Source organism: Balaenoptera acutorostrata, chromosome 13 (genome assembly GCF_949987535.1).
Source record: "Balaenoptera acutorostrata chromosome 13, mBalAcu1.1, whole genome shotgun sequence".
In the NCBI taxonomy this organism is placed as follows: Eukaryota; Metazoa; Chordata; class Mammalia; order Artiodactyla; family Balaenopteridae; genus Balaenoptera; species Balaenoptera acutorostrata.
The window spans coordinates 16,401,833-16,421,347 of record NC_080076.1 but is presented as its reverse complement, the minus strand read 5'-3'; positions in this window follow the sequence as shown (position 1 = coordinate 16,421,347).

Genomic DNA, 19,515 nt, shown 5'->3' with positions numbered 1-19,515 from the left:
GCGGGCCTCTCACTGTCGCAGCCTCTCTTGTTGCGGAGCACAGGCTCCAGACACGCAGGCTCAGTAGTTGTGGCTCACGGGCCTAGTTGCTCCGCGGCATGTGGGATCTTCCCAGACCAGGGCTCGAACCCGTGTCCCCTGCATTGGCAGGCAGATTCTCAACCACTGCGCCACCAGGGAAGCCCAGAAGCTCAGACTTGCTTTATTGTTACCCAGTCGGATGGGCTAGGTTGAACATAGAGGCTGGCCTTCATCACATAATAATTCCCATCTCTTCAGCCCTTACCATGACTAGGTATTTTGCTGATGTTACTGATATTCTCCTCAGAATAGTTTCATAAGCTGAAAATGATCCTTCTCAATAGCTAAGGAAACAGAGTTAGGTCAGCTGACTTGAAATAGGCTGAAAATGATCCTTCTCAATAGCTAAGGAAACAGAGTTAGGTCAGCTGACTTGTCCAAGGTCACATAGTAGATGGAACTGGGATTCAAACACCTAAAGTCACCAGATTTTCTGTAGCATTTGACAGTTTTTCTATTACCTCATTTTGAGCCCCTCTTTCAGTATATTTAAGCCTAGCAAGTAGCACTGTTTCTTCAAAATTCCATTGCCAGCCTGAGAGAAGTAGTCCCCGGAGCCAGATTTAGTCAGCTCCACAACAAAGAGAGATAATGGGTTCCAGAGATTCCCTTCCATTCTCAGAGAACATGGCCTGGCGGTTCACAACACTCCCCAGTTCCATTTTTATCATGACATTCACACATTAACGGATTTTAAAGCTTCTTTGCCATATGCCTGGATTTCCTTCATTTGGGGAAATCACATATGAAATGGTGAAGAGATTTATCTTGCCTTTGTTCTGATTATCAAAGAACCACATAAGATGTGAGGTGTTCTAATTTCTTTTAAAATCACGTTGATTCCCAACTTATCCAGAGCCAGACCAGGGAAAATATGTCAGGTGTGTTTTCAGTGTCCTGCCGCCTTCCTCTTCTCGGGACGCCCTGGGCCTCTTTCCCAAGAACTCGATCCTGAGCTGAGTGCACTAAAGCCTGCCATGCAGCTGATGATGAAGGGGAAGCCCTATCACCAGGATTCACCCTCCAGTAGGACACTCAGAAAGATGAAAACAACCTTCCAGACCCAGGGGACATTTCTCCAAGGGTGGCATTTCAGGTGGGGCGAGGAAGACAATGCTTCTGGAATAACCCCATCTAGACAGTCACTTGTTTGGTTGTTTCATGAGAGTAGATGTGATCCTGTGTTCCAATTGCAATCATTTTTCCCTCATGTGCCCTGACCAAGACACAAGAACTGCTCACTTGAATCCCTTGACCCTTGCAGGTGCCTAAGTACCAAGCCCTGGTCAAGACCAGAATCCCTTTATCCATTTATCTGTCCTTGAATGGATAAAGAAGATGTGGTACATATATACATTGGAATATTACTCAGCCATAAAAGAGAATGAAATAATGCCATTTGCAGCAACATGGATGGCCCTGGAGATTATCATACTAAGTGAAGTAAGTCAGAAAAAGAAAGACAAATATCATATGATATCACTTATATGTGAAATCTTTAAAAATGATACAAATGGGGAATTCCCTGGTGGTCCAGTGGTTAGGACCCTGCGCTTCCACTGTGGGGGGCCTGGGTTTGATCCCTGGTCAAAGAACTAAGATCCCGCAAGCCGCGTGGCGTGGCCGGAAAAAAAAAAAAAAGATACAAATGAACTTATTTACAAAACAGAAACAGACTCACAGGCATAGAAAACAAACTTATGGTTACCAAAGGGGAAAGGTGAGGGGGAGGGATAAATTAGGAGTTTGGGATTAATATATACATACTACTCTATATAAAATAGATAATCAACAAGGACCTACTGTATAGCAATACTCTGCAATAACCTATAGGGGAAAAGAACCTGAAAAAGAATAGATATATGTATATGTATAGCTGAATCACTTTGCTGTACACCTGAAACCAAACAACATTGTAAATCAACTATACCCGTCCCCCCCCCAGAAAAAAGGAAAGAAAGAAAGAAAGAAAGAAAGAAAGAAAGAAAGAAAGAAAGAAAGAAAGAAAGAAAGAAAGAAAGAAAGAAAGAAAGAAAAACGATTAGAATCCCTTTACTTAAGAGATATAGCTTTCCCTACACGGAGAGGTTTCCTGAACACTTGTTTGCAGGTGTAGTCCCGTCACCTATCTGTGTGGGCTTATTGGGTCAGGGAATTTTCAGCTGCAGATAATAGCATCCACCTTGAGTTGTTTAAGTAGAAAAGGAAAACTCCAAAAGAGCCAGGTCTCCGATAGGCTGATGAGATGGCTTCCATGTGCTCTGCTACCCCTACAGCATTCTGCAGAACTGCCGGAGTTAGCACTCTCTTCCATTGCCTCTGCCACTACCTGTGCCCCTGGCATTATGCCCCCCAAACTCTCTTCCGCCCTTGGCTTACTTCCAAATCAGAGCTTTGAATGTCTGCGTCTGATTGGTGGAAGCTAGCCTGCATCTAGCAGTGAGGGAAGCTGGGAAATGTAGTTTTTAGGGTTCTACTTTGGGAACATGGGAGGAAAATTGTGGGACCAGCCAACTAAAAATTGGCACTTGCCATCTGCTTCTACAAGGATTAGGTCACTAGCCACTGCAGTCGCTGACCTTCAACACACCCTGCAAGGAGTTCAGGAATGAGGCACTCTGTGCTCTGGGAAAAACTGGAAGAACAGGTTTTTAGATAGATATTTTCAGGAGAAGATTTTTATGAGCCCAACTCTTGCATTTCCTCATATCTATAAAAGCACTAAAATCATTAATGGAAACACCTGCTCCTCGTGACCAGCAGTAACCTTCTTGTGACTCGCAGCTACCTTCTGCCAAAATGTTTGCTTGATTGTCCTTATCCTTCTTCACCAAAATCACATACATACCGGCCTCTCCGCTTACCTCTTCGGAGCAGTTCCTCAGAGCATCTGAGAGGCTGTCTTCCAGGATATAGTCCTCATTTTGCCCCAAATAAAACTTAACTCACAACTTTCACATTGCACTTCTTTTTTTTTTTCAGTCGACAGACCCTATCAAAAAGAAGAGAGGGTGTTTAAAAGATATGGTCAGCCACAGGTTACAGATGTCCCCTGCCCCTTGTGCTCAAAAAAGAATTTCCTCTTTGATTTCTGACCATTCCTATTCTAGAGAAGAGTTAACACCCAGCCTGGGATTCTGGGAAGGGAAGACCCTGGTGGCTGTTGTCTCCAGCACACAGCCTAGGTGTGTGCATACAGCAAGGAGAGGAGATTGCTTTCAAGAGGTGACAATATTTAGGAATCCTTGCAGCGAAGTGGGATAATCAAGAGGAAGAATCCGAAAGGGAAGAAAGCAATAATAATTGCCTTCAAATTTGCTCTTTTAAAAACTCAATCTTTATTTTTTTTAAGCATCACAGGGTGGATTGCTCCGGGTAAGTTAGCGGTCTTTGCTTATGATCAGAGGTTCAGTAACACACTCAGCAGACATTTCAAGCAGTGCAGTACCATTTCTAGCCCCACAATGCCCACCTTCCCATTCCTATTGGGGATATATGATCACCACAGAGTATCTTAACCTAGCTCAGATGTGTAGGGAGTAATCTAAGTAAAATGTGGGATTTACATAATTCATTTCCTCAACCACAGGCTGCTTTAATCAGAGAGTATGAGATAGCTCTTCAAGGGAAATCCACAGTGATAAACTATTGCCATTCCCAAAGCAGAAAGGCCGTGTGAATACTGCTGCAATGAACGTGAGAATGCAGATATCTCTTCAAGATACTGATTTCATTTCCTTTGGGTACCCAGAAGTGGGATTGCTGGATCATATGGTAGTTCTAACCATGGCTCTGCTACTCTTTGCCCTGTGATCAGACCCATTAAACTAATTAATGGATGATGAATAGATGATTCCACATGACTCTAGATGGAAAAGAGACTATTTTGTAGACCTTCAGGAATGACCACTGTACCAGTTAGGATACCTTTGGATGTTCGTAACTGAAAGCCCTCAACTCAAATTGACATAAAAGATTGATTTATTATTTCATATACCAGAACTCCAGAGGGAGGTAGTATTCAAGGTTGTTGAGTTCAGTTTAATTCAGTGACCCAAATATATCCTCAAGGATAGGGGTCTTTCTGTCTTCCACTCTGCCACCAGGGTTCAGATTTATCCTTAAGCTGACTTCTCTCATGGTCACAAGATGGCTGCTGGAGTTCCAGCTGTCACATCCAGACAAGACAAAATTCAAAAGAAGAAGAAAGGCCACTTCTTTTCAGTCTTCTCCTTATTAATAGTGATAAGTCCCTCACACCTCAGTGACCAGCTGGGTCACATGCTTGCCCTAATCTTACCACTAATGAAGAGAACCAGACCACTATGACTGACCTCATCAATTTGGATTTACCCATTGAGTCACGTGGGAGGAGTGTCAGGAACCTAAGCAAAGACTCTCTCAGTAAGGAAGGAGGATGGAATGGATGTGGGAGGAACTTTCAACAGCGTCTTAAACAGGCATGAACCTCATTTCATGTGACCTCACACAACCCTGGTTCTAGCAGGAAAACAATTTCAAATATTTGTCACTGCTCTTAAGTGTAAACATGCTGGGTTTTATTCCATTCTCAGATGCTCATGTAAAGTCCTTTCAATAGTTTTAAGGCCACGAGTCTGTTAGAGCAAGCGACAGTCCGTTTCTCTTGCTGGAAGCACTTAGGTTGTGACTGCAGTTGACAGGTCGCTCCTGGCTTTTGACTGAGCCTTTCTCATACTTTACTCCTTCCTTGCCTTGCAAGACAAGTGGCCGTGACTAACCACATAATAGTTCCTCTGACTCTACCGCTGAAATTAACAGAAATGGAAAGGAAATCGAATTGTACTCTCCTCTACCTGGCAATTTCCCAAGATGCCTCAGCTAGAGATAGCTTCCATGGATAGGCTGGGGGTTGAACTGGAATTTGAAAAAAAATTAAAAATAAAAAAAATACAAACCGCCCAGACCAGATTGTAGAAGGAGCTCTTTTCTTTTCACTTAACTCCTGGGGATGGAGGGAGAAAAGAAAAGTGAATAATGTGAAAAACAATTTAACTTAGTAGTCAGGAACTGGCAGCCTGCTGGTTAGATGTTTGCCTGGGCAGTGTCTTAAAAATGAGAATTAGTGACAGAAATTTCAATGTCAAGGGATTTCACATACGAATCTCCCTGTGGCAGGGAGGGGCTCACATTCTCCACTTTGCCACAGTCCCCACCATGCCCTAGTGCCCCCCCCCCGCCTGCTACATTTGTTTACATTACCTGCCTGCCCAGTGAGAGCTGAGAGGATGCACAGAACCTGTCAGCCCATCACTCCTGTGCTAATATGTGACACTCAGCATGCTATTTGGTATTTCAGCATGCCCCTATTAAAAAGCAAGTAGTCTGGGGAAAGAAAATTATTTGCTCTTAATGTGTTAACCCCATAGCCCAGGCAGAGAAGACCTGCAAAGGTAAGGAGGTCGCCACGGGAACAGGCTGCCCCCGCCCCCTTCTCCTGCCCCACACTTTCATTCTCTGATGAGAGCCTTCTTTCTCAGTCCCCACGCAGCCCCCAGGAGGAGCGGCTCCCAGACTTGCCTTCTGTCTGCCCCTCCATCTTCCTGACATACACCTGACTGTGTAGCTCTCTTCCCTGTTTTTATTTCTTCCTTTTTCCAGCACCAATCCTCCTGTCTCCTCCATCACTAGGGTCATAAGGTCACCTTCTTCGCCGTTGGGCACTTTACCGTGAACTACTTCCCCTTGGCTTCTGGCCTCCTCATTGTCTTGGCTTTCTTCCTGCCTCTCGGCCTCCTTCTCTGTGTCTCCTTCACAGCCTCCTCCTCCTGGTTCCTGTTGAGTCCTGGGAGTTCTCCAAGACTCCCTTTCAGGCTTTCTTCTCATCTTTGACCTTCTCTGTAGCAAACTACTCACATGACACCACAGTAACCCCAGATTCCTGCTCAGCACAGATTTCTCCTCTGAATTTTCTTTTAAACTGAACAAGACTATTTGACGTCCAGTTATTACATGTAAAGTAAGCCTCAAATTTACTCTAGTTCTGGTCTTTATTCCTTCATTCTCTCTTTTTTTGTTTGTTGCATCATTTCTTTTTTTTTTTTTAAGATTTTTTTATGTGGACCATTTTTTAAAGTTTTTATTGAATTGTAAATTTACAATTGAATTGTAAAATTGTTACAATATTGCTTCTGTTTTACGTTTTTGGTTTTTTGGCCACGAGCCATGTGGGATCTTAGTTCCCTGACTATGGATCGAACCGTTACCCCCTGCATTGGAAGGCGAAGTCTTAACCATTGGACCGCCAGGGAAGTCCCACATCATTTTGATAATATTTGTGTAGATGACATTTACGTTCTGTTTTGTCACACTAAGTCCCACATTTGTTTCATCCTAGTTTTATAAACTGCATATATTCATGCTCATCCACAGTTCTTTTTTTAAATCTTTTTTTTAATTGAAATATAGTTGATTTACAATGTTGTGTTAATTTCCGCTGTATAGCAAAGTGACTCAGTTATAGGTATACACAGTTCTTTTGCTGTGGTTTTCTCTGTTATCTCTTGATTAGATGAAAAACATCCTCTAATATTTACCTTAATAAAGGCTCTTAAGAAAGAATAATGTTCCTTGAATTCTTTCTCGTTCAAAAACTATTTGTCCACAGCATCTATTCCTGGAGGAAAGTCCATCTAGACTCAAAATCTTTCCTTGAGTATCTTAAAGAGATTCCTCACAGCTTCCATGACAATCTCAGCTATTTGGAGCAGCATTTATATATTTTCTTTTCATCTTCAAGTCATAACTATCTTATAGTGACATTGCCATTGGTGTTTGAAGCTCTTGTTTCTTTGCATAATATCTAGGAAGAGTAGTGAGGAAATGGGAAGATGCAGTGTCCCAGTACTAAGTTCATACAAGAAGTCTGGCCCATGGGACTTAAAAAAGAAGGTAGAGCGGAGTTCCCTGTCGGTCCAGTGGTTAAGACTCGATGCTTTCACTGCTGTGGCCCGGATTCAATCCCTGGTCGGGGAACTAAGATCCCACAAGCCATGGGGCGCCAGGGGTGGGGTTTGGGGGGAGGAAGGAGGGCAGAAAGACATGCCTTTGACTTTTCCTTTACCGGGGAGGGGGGGGAGTGGGGGGTAGATACCGCTTTAGCGTGAATAGAAGTCAAACTTGGAAACTCCAAATAGATTATCTTGTTCAGTTTTTCAGAACAATCCTTAACATAGATGATACTATGCCAATTATATGCAGATTAGTAACTTGTGGTATACAAGTTAACAACTAGCTCAAGGGCACCTAGCTTATAAATTGGAAAAAGCGGAATAAAACCCATCCTTTAAACTCCGAGCCAAGTTCTTGTTTAATATACCACAGCTATCTCCTACAAATACCTCAGAGTCAAAATGATAATTCCCTTCCTGGCACAGTTAATGTCTGTTCTTCTAGGAAGGAAGAATGAATAGAACAATTCTCAATCTCCTTTCCCATCTCTGAGCCTTAAGTATCATCAGCATCTCGGTCATTGGAGGGTGGCCAAAAAGATCACAGAGCTTCAAAGTATCTCCTCACCAGATTTCTTACACGCTTAAATTCTGTTAATTTTTTGGGTTGGTCATTGTACCCCCAGAAATTGACTCTTAAAACATAAATATTTCTACGTGGGTGATATATTAGGATATTTAAGTCATTAATACCCTGGTATTAAATACCAGGTATTAGAAACTAACCTGAGTGGCAATCCTATAGCATATAATGTCTAATGGTAGGACTAAACTAATTATCTATTTGTTGTCATTTGAAGGATACCAGGAAGAGAATACCATGTATCAAATATTTTTTACTGCACAGGCAGTAAAATTCTAAAATTTTACTTTTAGTATAATTCTAAAATTCTACCTTTAGTATAATTTTTAATTAACTAAATTTGAATTAAGAATTGCCCTAGGGGGCTTCCCTGGTGGCGCAGTGGTTGAGAATCTGCCTGCCAATGCAGGGGACACGGGTTCGAGCCCTGGTCTGGGAAGATCCCACACGCCGTGGAGCAACTGAGCCCGTGAGCCACAACTACTGAGCCTGCGCATCTGGAGCCTGTGCTCCGCAACAAGAGAGGTTGCGACAGTGAGAGGCCCACGCACCGTGATGAAGAGTGGCCCCCGCTCGCCGCAACTAGAGAAAGCCCTCGCACAGAAACGAAGACCCAACACAGCCAAAAAAATAAATAAATAAATAAATAAAATTAAACAAAAAAAAAGAATTGCCCTATTTCAATATTGACAACAATATTGTACTACAATCGTCAAATTTGCTAAGAGACTAAAACTTAATTATATCAACCACTAAAAAGAGAGGAAATTATGTAATGTGATAGAGGTGCTAAATATCACTACGATGGCAATAATATTGCAATATTTAAATGCATCAAATAAACACATTGTACATCTTAAATTTACACAATGCTATATGTCAAATATATTCAATTAAAAAAAAAAGAATTTCCCTACTTCAGGGCTCATTTTATTAAAACATGCAAATATTTCCTCACTCATGCTTTGAATATATTGATTTAGAACTAATTCCTTCCTAACCTGAATTATGGAGGGGCATGAGAAACTTGAAAGCATAACATTTCTTGGCCTTCTAGTGGCTTTAATGACATAAGAATCACCGGGGTTGGGTTGACTTGGGCTAAGTGGGCATCTGAGTAGAAAAGGAAGGGCTTTCCATCACAGGGGCAACGTGAAGCTCATGGACTTGGGCAGACTCAGAAAGGAAGGCCATTCCCCGGCTGAGAAAATGCCCTTCTCATAGCTGGCGGTTCTGGGAAGTAAGGTTCTGTTAGAAAACTCCTAGTGCCCAATTAGAAGGTGAAGTTCTCAGGATGACCACCAGATGGCAGCCTCAGCCAAATTACTGAAGTACTCTGCTGGATCAGAATGTTGCAGCTGGGAGGATTTTTGAAGTCCTCTGGTCTAACCGTTTCTAATCCATTCCATTCCATTCCATTCCATTCCATTCCATTCCATTCTATTCTATTCTATTCTATTCTATCCCATTCCATTCTTTTTCATGTTTAGGCCGCGGCAGTGAAAGCCCGGAATCCTAACCACTAGGCCACCAGGGAACTCCCTGGTCTAACCCTTCTATTTTACAACCAAGGGACCTCGGCCTGGGTGAAACCTCCTTGCCGGAAGCCACATATCAAGTCGGTGGCAGAACGGGGGTTCCTGTGACCCCTTGACAAGGAATCCAATCATGTCTCTATGACAGTAATCTGAAGGAATGCTCCTCACCCTACATGGAACAAAATACAAAAAAGACACAAGGAGGGCTTCCCTGGTGGCGCAGTGGTTGAGAATCTGCCTGCCAATGCAGGGGACACGGGTTCGAGCCCTGGTCCAGGAAGATCCCACATGCCGCGGAGCAACTAGGCCCGTGAGCCACAATTACTGAGCCTGCGCGTCTGGAGCCTGTGCTCCGCAACAAGAGAGGCCACGACAGTGAGAGGCCCGCGCACCGCGATGAAGAGTGGCCCCCGCTCGCCGCAACTAGAGAAAGCCCTCGCACAGAAACGGAGACCCAACACAGCCAAAAATAAATAAATAAATTAAAAAAAAAAAAAAAAGACACAAGGAGCTGCTGTTTGAGTCTGAGGACAAAGTCTTGCTTAAGCAGATTTTTGGCCAAGTATCAGGCAGTCGCATTTACTGTGGGCTTGTTTGCTCTAGAAATGAGTCTGGGGTGGGGTGGGGGGAACACAAAGCAGTGGGATTCGGAGATACAGCAAGACAGACTGATCCCGGGAAAGTAAGAGGACAACAGGCAGGGAAAACCAAGGAGCGATGCCTGGAGATGAGCTTTGCACTAGGGACAGAACGATGCAAGGAGAGGAGAAAAGGCAATTTAGACAGAGGACGCTCAGTGAAAGAACAGGACTGTGTCCACCACTGCAGCAGGGCAGGCCCGATGCAAATGGCATGTAAGCCCAGCTTCCCTGGGACCCAAGGCCCGATGCAAATGGCATGTAAGCCCAGCTTCCCTGGGACCCAAGGCCCGATGCAAATGGCATGTAAGCCCAGCTTCCCTGGGACCCAAGGCCCGATGCAAATGGCATGTAAGCCCAGCTTCCCTGGGACCCAAGGCCCGATGCAAATGGCATGTAAGCCCAGCTTCCCTGGGACCCAAGGCCTCTCTCTTGTCACACTTGCTCCTCCCCATCCCCACCTCACCAACCTATCACTGCAGAAAACGTTCTCCAGCCAGGAGCTGACATCACAGAGTGAATTTCAGTGATCGTTCTCTTTCCCAGGAGAGTTGGCATTTTAGGCTGGTCTCTCCTTTTGGATAAAAAGGTGTTGTCCACCTTAAGCAACAGTATAGAAGAGGGGCTTGGGGAGAGCGAGTTGCTGTCAAAGTCAGAGGTTTAGAGCAGAGGCTTTCTATTACCCAGAAGGTCAACGGGAAAGGAAATGGGTGAGTGAGACATGCGGGTGGAGCCTTGAAGGCAGAAAGAGAAGTTGAGATTTGAAACTGCAGAAGAAGTGTGTGGATGCTTTGATCACTGTGCCTAGGACAGTAGGCGCTCATTATCTGTTAGCTGAATTGATACGTCCTTATTGAATTTGAAAAGGCTCCCTGGCAAGGGAGCAACACGATGAACATGGTATTTAGGAAAATTCTTCCAACGTGAGTATAAAATTCTTCCATCCTGAAATGGATGGAGTTTAGTGGGAAGACTTAAAAAAAGAAAAACAAAACAAAACAACAGCTTTACTGAGATATAATTCACATACCATACAATTCACCCATTTAAAGTGCCTCATTCAATAGCTTTTAGTATATTCAAAGATATAGGCAACCATTCATCACCACAGCTGATTTTAGAACATTTTCATCACATCGAGAAGACATCCCATATCCTTTATCCCCCGCTGTGTCCCCATCCCCCTGTCCCCCAGCACAAAGCAACCATGAATCTATTTTCTGTGTGTCTAGATTACCCTATTCTGGAATGTCATATGAATTTCCATTTACTTGGTACGTGGTCTTTTGTGTCTGGCTTCTTTCACTTAACATAATGTTTTCAAGGCCCACCCATGTTGGAGCATGTATTAGTACCCCATTCCTTTTTATGGCTGAATAATATCTCATTGTATATATATATATCACATTTTGTTTATTAATTCATCTGTCGATGGGCATTTGGGTTGTTTCCATTTTTTAGCTATTATGAAGAATGCATGTTATAAACTTTCATGTACAGGTTTCTGTGTGGATGTATGTTTTCATTTCTCTTGGCCAGAATTGATGGTTCCTATGGTAATTCTATATTTAATCATTTGAAGGGCTGCCAGATTGTTTTCCAAAGTGGCTGCAACATTTTTACATTTCCCCATGAGCGTATGTTGGGTTCTGATTTCTTCGCTTTCTCACCAGCATTTCTTGCTGCTGACTTTCTGATTCTAGTCATCCTAATGCATGTGAAGTGGTATTTCGTGGTTTTATTTTTCATTTCCCTGATACCTAATTATATCAAGTATTTTTTCTCTATTGTTTTTCTCTTCTCTATTTTATTCATTTCCACTGTAATCTTTACTATTTCCTTCCTCTGCTCACTTCAAGTTTAGTTTGTTCTTCTTTTTCTAGTGTGTTAAAATGAAAGGTTAGGTTATTGATGTGCAATCTTCTTTTTTTAATATAGACAGCATTTACAGCTATAATATTCCCCTAAGCACTGCTTTAGCTGCATCCCATAAGTTGTGGTATGCTGCATCTTCATTTTCACTCATCTTAAAGTATTTTCTGTGGGGGAAGATATTTCAGGTAGAAGGAAGAGCTTGGATAAAGGCATAAAGGTAGGAAAGCTTGGGTCAAGCTTGGTGGACAGTTGAGTTTGGCAAGAGCAGAGGGTGTGTGCAGAAGAGTTTGAGTGATGGAGAAAGGTAAGTTGGAGTCATCTTGTATGAAGGACTAAAGAGTTTATTCTGAATGGATTTTAGATAATCAGTTGGCATTTCTAGGACAATTGCTTTATTTCACTTTCTTTCTAGATGTGGAATGAGTGGCTTTCTGAAGGTGAAGAAGACAGGTGGGGGAAAGTTTAGAAGGAAGGACAGGAATAGGGTCAATACAAACACAAAAATAGGCAAAGTCTGTGCAATTCCTGCCCTGCTGTCCCCGTCTTAGAGAAGTGGCTGGTGGGGTCCGGCCACCACCATGATTACTTCCCAGGCAGGAGGAAACACTGGCAGTGTTTCTAAAATAGCTGCATCCCGTCCCCCTGTAGGAAGCAAAAATTGTATATCCTTGTTTCATCACTGGCTAAGTTTTAAGTTTTGAAAATTCTAACAGTCTTGTTGCCCATTCTTTCCCTTTTGAAACTCTCTTTAGCTTCCATGTCACCACACTTTCCTGATTTTTCTTCTCTCACTCCCCTGCCCTCCTCCAACACTGTCCATGAAACGCTGGAGCCTCTCAAGGCTCTGACATCGGTCTCCTCTTCTCACTCCACACTCCGTCTCTCTTGGCAATCTCATCTCATCTCTGCCCATGGCTTTGATTATCATCTGTGCACCGATCTCAGAGCTCGGATAGCAGCCAGCTCTGCTCTGAGCTCCAAGCCAGTACTAGGAGTTGCCTACCCAATATCTCTACTCAAACTCATTTGATCAAGACTGAATTCACAATCTCCTCACTCAACCTCAAACCTGGCCTCCTTGTCACCACAAGAGGCTTTCATGCTCTCTTCCCTCAATTACTGCAATAGCCTTCTAACTGGTCTTCTAGAACTGTCTCTTGCCGCCTTCCCAGCTCTTCATACTGCAGACGAGATGATTTATTTGAAATGACCATATCCCCACCTATAGCAGACATTAGTTAATTTTTGGCCATCCAGCAGGTGAACACACTTCCTATGTTGGAAAATTCCCCTCCTTATAAGTCTTGGTTGGATGCAGAACTTGCCTCCTAAAATTGTTTTTAGCCACGTAGACTCTTGCTTCTCTAAGTTTCCTTTGGCCTCAGCCAGACCAGCCTTGTTCCAGAGCGTCAGACTGGCCCCGGGTCCCTCCTCCTTCGCGCATGCTGTGTCCCTCTCCTCTCGCCTGGCTAACTTGTTTTCCTTTCAGAGTTCAGATTGAGTGTTACTTCTTCAGAGAAGTCTTCTGTGACTTCGTGGTCTAGGGCAGATTCTTTGTTATAAGCTCTTATAGGAGGGGATGCTTTCTCTGGGCCTCACATGCCCCTGTACTAGCTACTGGGTGCTTCTGTTGGGTCAGGCACTGAATATGCAGGGGAGGACCAGAGAGCTGCCTTCAAGGAGCCCACAGTCTCCCCTGGGGCCGTGGACATCACTATGGAATGAGTGCTGGAGTAGCACTCCATCAACAAAGTGCTCTGGGAGGGAAGAAGAACAAGGAACCGACTGTTGCAAGAAAGCGGGCCAGCTGCACAGAAGGTAGTGGCATCTGGGCCAGGTCCTGAAGGAGTTTGCCAGGAGGGGCAGGGTGGGAAGTCCTTCCAGGCAGAAGGAACATTCACACTCAAAGCCGCAAAGTGAAAAAGCACATGGTGGACCAGTGAAATGCAGAGTACTCTGGTGTCACTTAAGCAGAGGATGAGGAGGGAAGGGGGGTGAGGAGGAAGGCTAGAGGCAAGCCTGGAAAGATGGGTGGGGTCAGATTCAGAAGCGGCTCAGATGCCATACTCATCAGGTGCTTGGCTTTTGTCCCATGAGCCATAAGGAATTGTTTTAAGCAGAGGAATTATTTGAAGCACCTAATTCTGACTACAGTGTGAAGGATAGATTGAAAGGATTTAGGGTCAGGAAGATAATATGGAAGCTGTATCTTTCTAGCTCCAGAGCTTATCAAAAAGAGAACCCAATAAATATAATAGGGAAATGAATCAATGGTGAAATAATCCAATAAATGTAATGGGTAAGTGAATCAACGAAGAAACAACCATAAAATGGGGCCATGAGAAGCGCTGTATGCCATGGGAGGCCATGCAGCGTGAGTGAGAGTTGATAAAGCCCTGAGCTAGAGAGCTTGCTGGAAAAACAGGGCTAGGTGAATTTAAGAGACATTCTGAAGTAAAATCAATGGGGCTAAGTAGTTAACTGCATACAGGCATTGAAGAAAAGGGATGAACAAATTAGGGTTAGGTTTGGCTAACAGTGACCAAAAAATTAGACTTAAAACAGAGAGCCCAGGTAGCAGTCAAGAGCTAGCATGGTGCACCAGTGTCAGGGACTTATCGCATATGGTCCCTTCCATCATGTTACTCAGCGTCCTCAACATGTGGCGTCATGACATGGTCCAAGATGGGGGCTCCAGCGTCACACCTGTCTTGTAGCCAACAGACTACAGGAAAGAGACAAGAACAGGGCGTGCTGGTGACCTTTAAGAACTTACATCCTAAAAGTGTTTTCTGTTCCATGACATTGGTCATTATTTAATCATATCTAATTGAAAGGGAGGCTGGGCGATGTCTCTGTTCTGGGCAGCTAAAATTTGGAAGATGTATGGCTGAGAAATAAGGTAGAAAGGAAACTGGAAAATAGCTTGCCTCAAGGGCTCAAGAACAATTTCATTGCATCCGTTGGGTGGCTACGAATGCAGAAAGAGAGAGGAGAGTTTTAAGAAGGTTTTTAGGAAGCCACACAGTAAAGACAAATAAGTTTTGTTTTGAACATATCTGGTTTGGGGTGGCCTGTGGGACCCCAGGTGGAGAAAACCAGTAGGCACTTGCAAACGTGTGTACAGTTTCATTCTTATTTCCTCTACTTAGGCTATGCTCCTTGAGGGTGGAGACTCTTGTTTATTCATCATTACATGTCCACCACACCTTGCAAGTTTCAGGAATGGATAAAGATGACAGGAAAATTAAGAAGGTGAAAAAAATGAACAGCTAAGTTTTTAAAGTACAAATGGGGAGACTATAGAACCCAGCCACTGTTAGCATGGGAAAGAGCTTTCTCAGACCACTTTGGACAGGAAGGTAGCCTCCTACGCAGTTCATTCAGAACCTACTAACCTAAACACACACACACACTTAGACACCATGTACAGAACAGAAGAACACTGTTTTTAAAAATGAGGTGCGGGCTTCCCTGGTGGCGCAGTGGTTGAGAATCTGCCTGCCAATGCAGGGGACACGGATTCGAGCCCTGGTCTGGGAAGATCCCACATGCCGCGGAGCGACTGGGCCCGTGGGCCACAACTACTGAGCCTGCGCGTCTGGAGCCTGTGCTCCGCAACAAGAGAGGCCGCGATAGTGAGAGGCCCGCGCACCACGATGAAGAGCGGCCCCCGCTTGCCGCAACTAGAGAAAACCCTCACACAGAAACGAAGACCCAACACAGCCAAAAATAAAAATAAATAAATAAATAAATTTATAAAAAAAAAAAAAAAAAAAAATGAGGTGCTCCGGGGACTTCCCTGGCAGTCCAGTGGTTAAGACTCCACGCTCCCAATGCAGGGGACACGGATTCTATCCCTGGTCGAGGAACTAAGATCCCGCATGCAATGTGGCCAGGCCAAATTTTAAAAATTAGAATAGAATAGAATAGAATAAAATGTGTTCTGTTTCAGGAGTCTGTGGTGGGTAATGAGGGATAAAGGGAGATTTTGGAGATATAGCTGTACAGGGGGACCTGTTCGGGGTCACATGACCAGGCAGTGTCACAGCCTTGACTGGACCAGAGATCTCCTGACTTCGAGGCTGAGGGGTGACACTGCACCTGCCCTTAAGAAGATGACCCGCCAAAGGTAAGGGAACACGGCCCACTCCGTGTCTTGCAGGCCTGTGAGAGACGTGGCCAAGGATCTAGACTATTTAATCCAGTTTTACGAAAGGAGTTTTACAGAGAGCAATTAAGGCACAGTTAAGGAATTAATCACTAATGAGTCATTAACTCTGCCTCCTATTGTACAGCTAACAAGCTGAGGCCAGATTATTGGAGCCAGTTCCCAATTAAGGGGACGACACTGGCCAGAAAGCGCACCATCGGCCTCTTGAAGAGTCGGGAGTGCCTGCCTGCGGCTGCCGGGCCTCCCCTTTCCCAGGCGGGTCAGGACGCAGGCGGAGCTCGCGCTTGCTGAGCGGAAAGGAGAGGCCAGCTTTTCATTAATATTATCTTCCCTGAAAATCTTTTTTTTTCTTTTTTCTTTTTTTTTTTTTTTGCTGGCCTCCTGGAGGCTGGAATTCCATTCGTGTAGTAAGGTTCTGTCGGCGGAAAGGCGCGCTTGGACCTGAGACCGAGAAGGGTGCGCAGCGAGGCTGGGGGCGCGGGTGGGAGGCGTCACGTTAAATGCTAGGTTCCTGGGGGCGGCTGTGTCCGGACTCCTGGTGTCCCTTCCGTGCACCTCCCGCGGGGACGACGCGGCTCACGGGAAGCGGAGTCCCGCGCTGCCCTCGCTTCCCGAACCTGGCTACACCGAGGGCTCTCCGCCTAGGCTTTCAAGTAACCCATGAACTTGGCCGAGAGCAGGAAGGATGAGGATCCCCTGCCTCCTCTCGCCGGATTCTAGATTGTCGGGGACGGGCAGGGACTGTCTCCCCTGGTGTAACATTTCCCATCTCCCCAAACAGTAACTATACGTTTAAAGTAAGTAAAGACAGCGGAGCCGCCCCCGTTCAGTTGCTGACCTCTGGGCCGAATCCTGCCCCTCCCAAGGGGTCTCTCCCAGCCCTCCCACCCCCTGTCACCCACACCCGTCCCGATCACCCTCCCGGCAGCAGAGGTGGGAGCTCGAGCCCGCAGGAGGCAGAACTGGGTTCCGAGAGCGGGGAACCCACGTCGGATGAACAGCCGGGACCGGTCTGGGGTCGCAGCGCGCGGCTCCAGGACACCGAGGGAGGGAGACCCTCCGCGGCTGCGGCCGCCTCTGGACCCCGTGACTCTGGAGACCGGCGGTCTGGAGAGGCGGAGCCCTCAGTGCCCTGCGTCCCCAAGGAAGAGTAAAATCACCACCAGAAGTCCGGAGCCACGGCGTGCAGGACGGTCACGCCACGCTCACGGGCAGGAAGAGACTCCTCCAAAAAGGGAGAAATGCGAGAACTGAAATGTCCCCAGCGCGGCGGGGGCGGCTGATGGAGGCTAGACTAGCGGGGCGCCCAGCTCCGCGCCGGCCCGGGATCTCTGCATCCGCCCTCGGTCCAGGGGGAGCGCCAGACAGTCTGCGCCCGCGGCACCGCTGGCCGTGCCTGACTCCGCCCTTCCCTCGGAGCCGTCCAATCCGAGGCGCCCTTCTCCGCCCCGCCCCCGCGGTCACACAGCCTGGCCCCGGCGGCTCCCACCCCAGCTCCCAGGAGCCCGGAGGAGCGGTTTCGACTTCCCACCTTCTTCCCACCCCCCACCCCCCACCCCCACCCCCTCCGGCTGCCGTTCAGAACTGGGGTCGTCTTCCTGCGAGAGAGTCCCCAGGGCCTCCCTCCTAGTCTGACAGGATCCACGTCGGCCTGAAGCAAGGCCTGCTTAGAGCAACACAGTGTCTTTTCTCCCCGAACCCCGTAAGACCACTCCCAACTGGTTCCTGTTCCCCTTCAATGGACAGTGGCAGCCTGAGCCAAACCCGCAGCCTCGTCATGGAAGACTCAAGAACCATTTCCCAAGGGATGAAGGTTTACTGGGGGAGTCCTTTCCCCCAGAGTCCCTGAAAGGCGTGTGTCCGCCCCAAATCAGAGCCAGCACAGTCTAGTTTCGGAAGCCAGTGCCTCACCTTGACCGGCACCTCTGCAAACTGCTTTCCGTAGCCGTGAGCTTGAGCAGCGGCCCCAGGTATTTCTGGATCGTCTGGGGCTTTAACGCTCTTTATCACAAGCCATTCTCACCTCCTACCGGAGTTAAGGACAGTACCGCCTGCCCGCCTCACCTGCACCCCTCCTCCTGGAGCTGGGAGCTTGACTCACCGCAGGCCCAGTGGAGCTGCCCTACTAGGCAGCCCTTAGGAAGAGGGCGGGGAGGGACGCTGGGGCTGATGCTTTGTCCAGGCCTCCCCCAGGTAGCCCAGGAAGGCACTCACAACGAGCAACCATTCCTCAGCATCTCAATTCCCAATGTGGCCTAATAAGCTGTTCTTGGGAACTGGAATTAAGGAGCATTTATTCAGCAAATATTTCCCGAATATGCAATATGATCGTGAACTGACGGGACTTCTAGTTATTCCAGCTCCAACGCTTACAAGCAGAGTTAATTGGTGCAACCTCTCTGTGCCTCAGTCTCCTCATCTATAAAATGGGGCTAGTTGAATCTTCCTAGTAGAGTCCTTATGAGGCTTAACTGAGATGAAACCACTTAGAAGAGTGCAGGCACATAGTAAGTTTTCAATGATCATTAGCTATTAGCATTTTGATCATTTTCCAAGGACTTGTCCCTGAAGTCCAGGTATGGTTCACTCTGTTGGTGCCTAAAGAGATGGTTTAGAATATCCATTCTCAGACTAAACTAGTAAAAGAGGAGAGGAAAATGGTGGAAAGCTACAGATGCAAACAGATAGGAAGAAAAATGGCAGAGAGAAGGAGACAGAATAAATAATGGAAATGATCTAAGGGAATCGAAGAAGTTGCTGATGGTGAGATGCACAAGGTCAGAGGTGCCCAGCACTAACTAAGGAGAAAGAGGGCAGAGCAAGTGCGGTACTCACCCGGGGCCACTTAAGTTGGAAGTTCTCTGAATAAATCATTCCTAGTAAAACGAGGGCATTAAAGGATGAAAGAGAAGATAGGCCAAAGTGAAAGAAATTTACTTACACATCCATCCTGAGTTTACCTATTTTTTTCATGCCAAGATCTGATATTGCTTGGGCCACTCCATTCATTTCCCTATGGGACCTCCTTGTCAGAGAAAAGCGCAAGTATCAATATATTACTCCCTACCTATTGGGGGAAATAACCCATTCAATAAATTCTTCCTGACCAGCCTACTATGTGTTAGGCTCCAGATGAAGGTCTAGGGGTACACAGCTCTGGTTATGCCACAGCCTCTAAGGACCCACATGGCAGGCACTGAATCCTGTGATGACACTCCCTCTACTCCCAGCCCCGGGATAGTCCTCCTTTTCCCAGGTAGGTTTCAGGAACCCAAGAACAGCACAGGGATGCTCGGGATCGGAGAATCGGGATCACGATGTGTATTGCTTCATGCCACATCATTGGTATAGTTTACACAGTGTGGTAAACTACCCATCTTTCCCATTTCCCAGGGAGGTGGGGCTCATTTACAGGAGGAAAGGGGGCTGGGGTGGTTCACTAATGTGCTAACGACCTATAGACAGTAAGTAGCTGGTTGACGCTAAGGCTCTGGCCGCGCCTTCCCGGGAGCACTCAAAGATAGGAGGCCAGAAGGACCTGCGCGGCGGGAATCCGGATTATTCATACCGCGGCCTCTCAGCCTGGGAGTTCCGGGCTCTCCTTCGCCCCGGGGATGCCGCGAGTACCCCGGGAGCT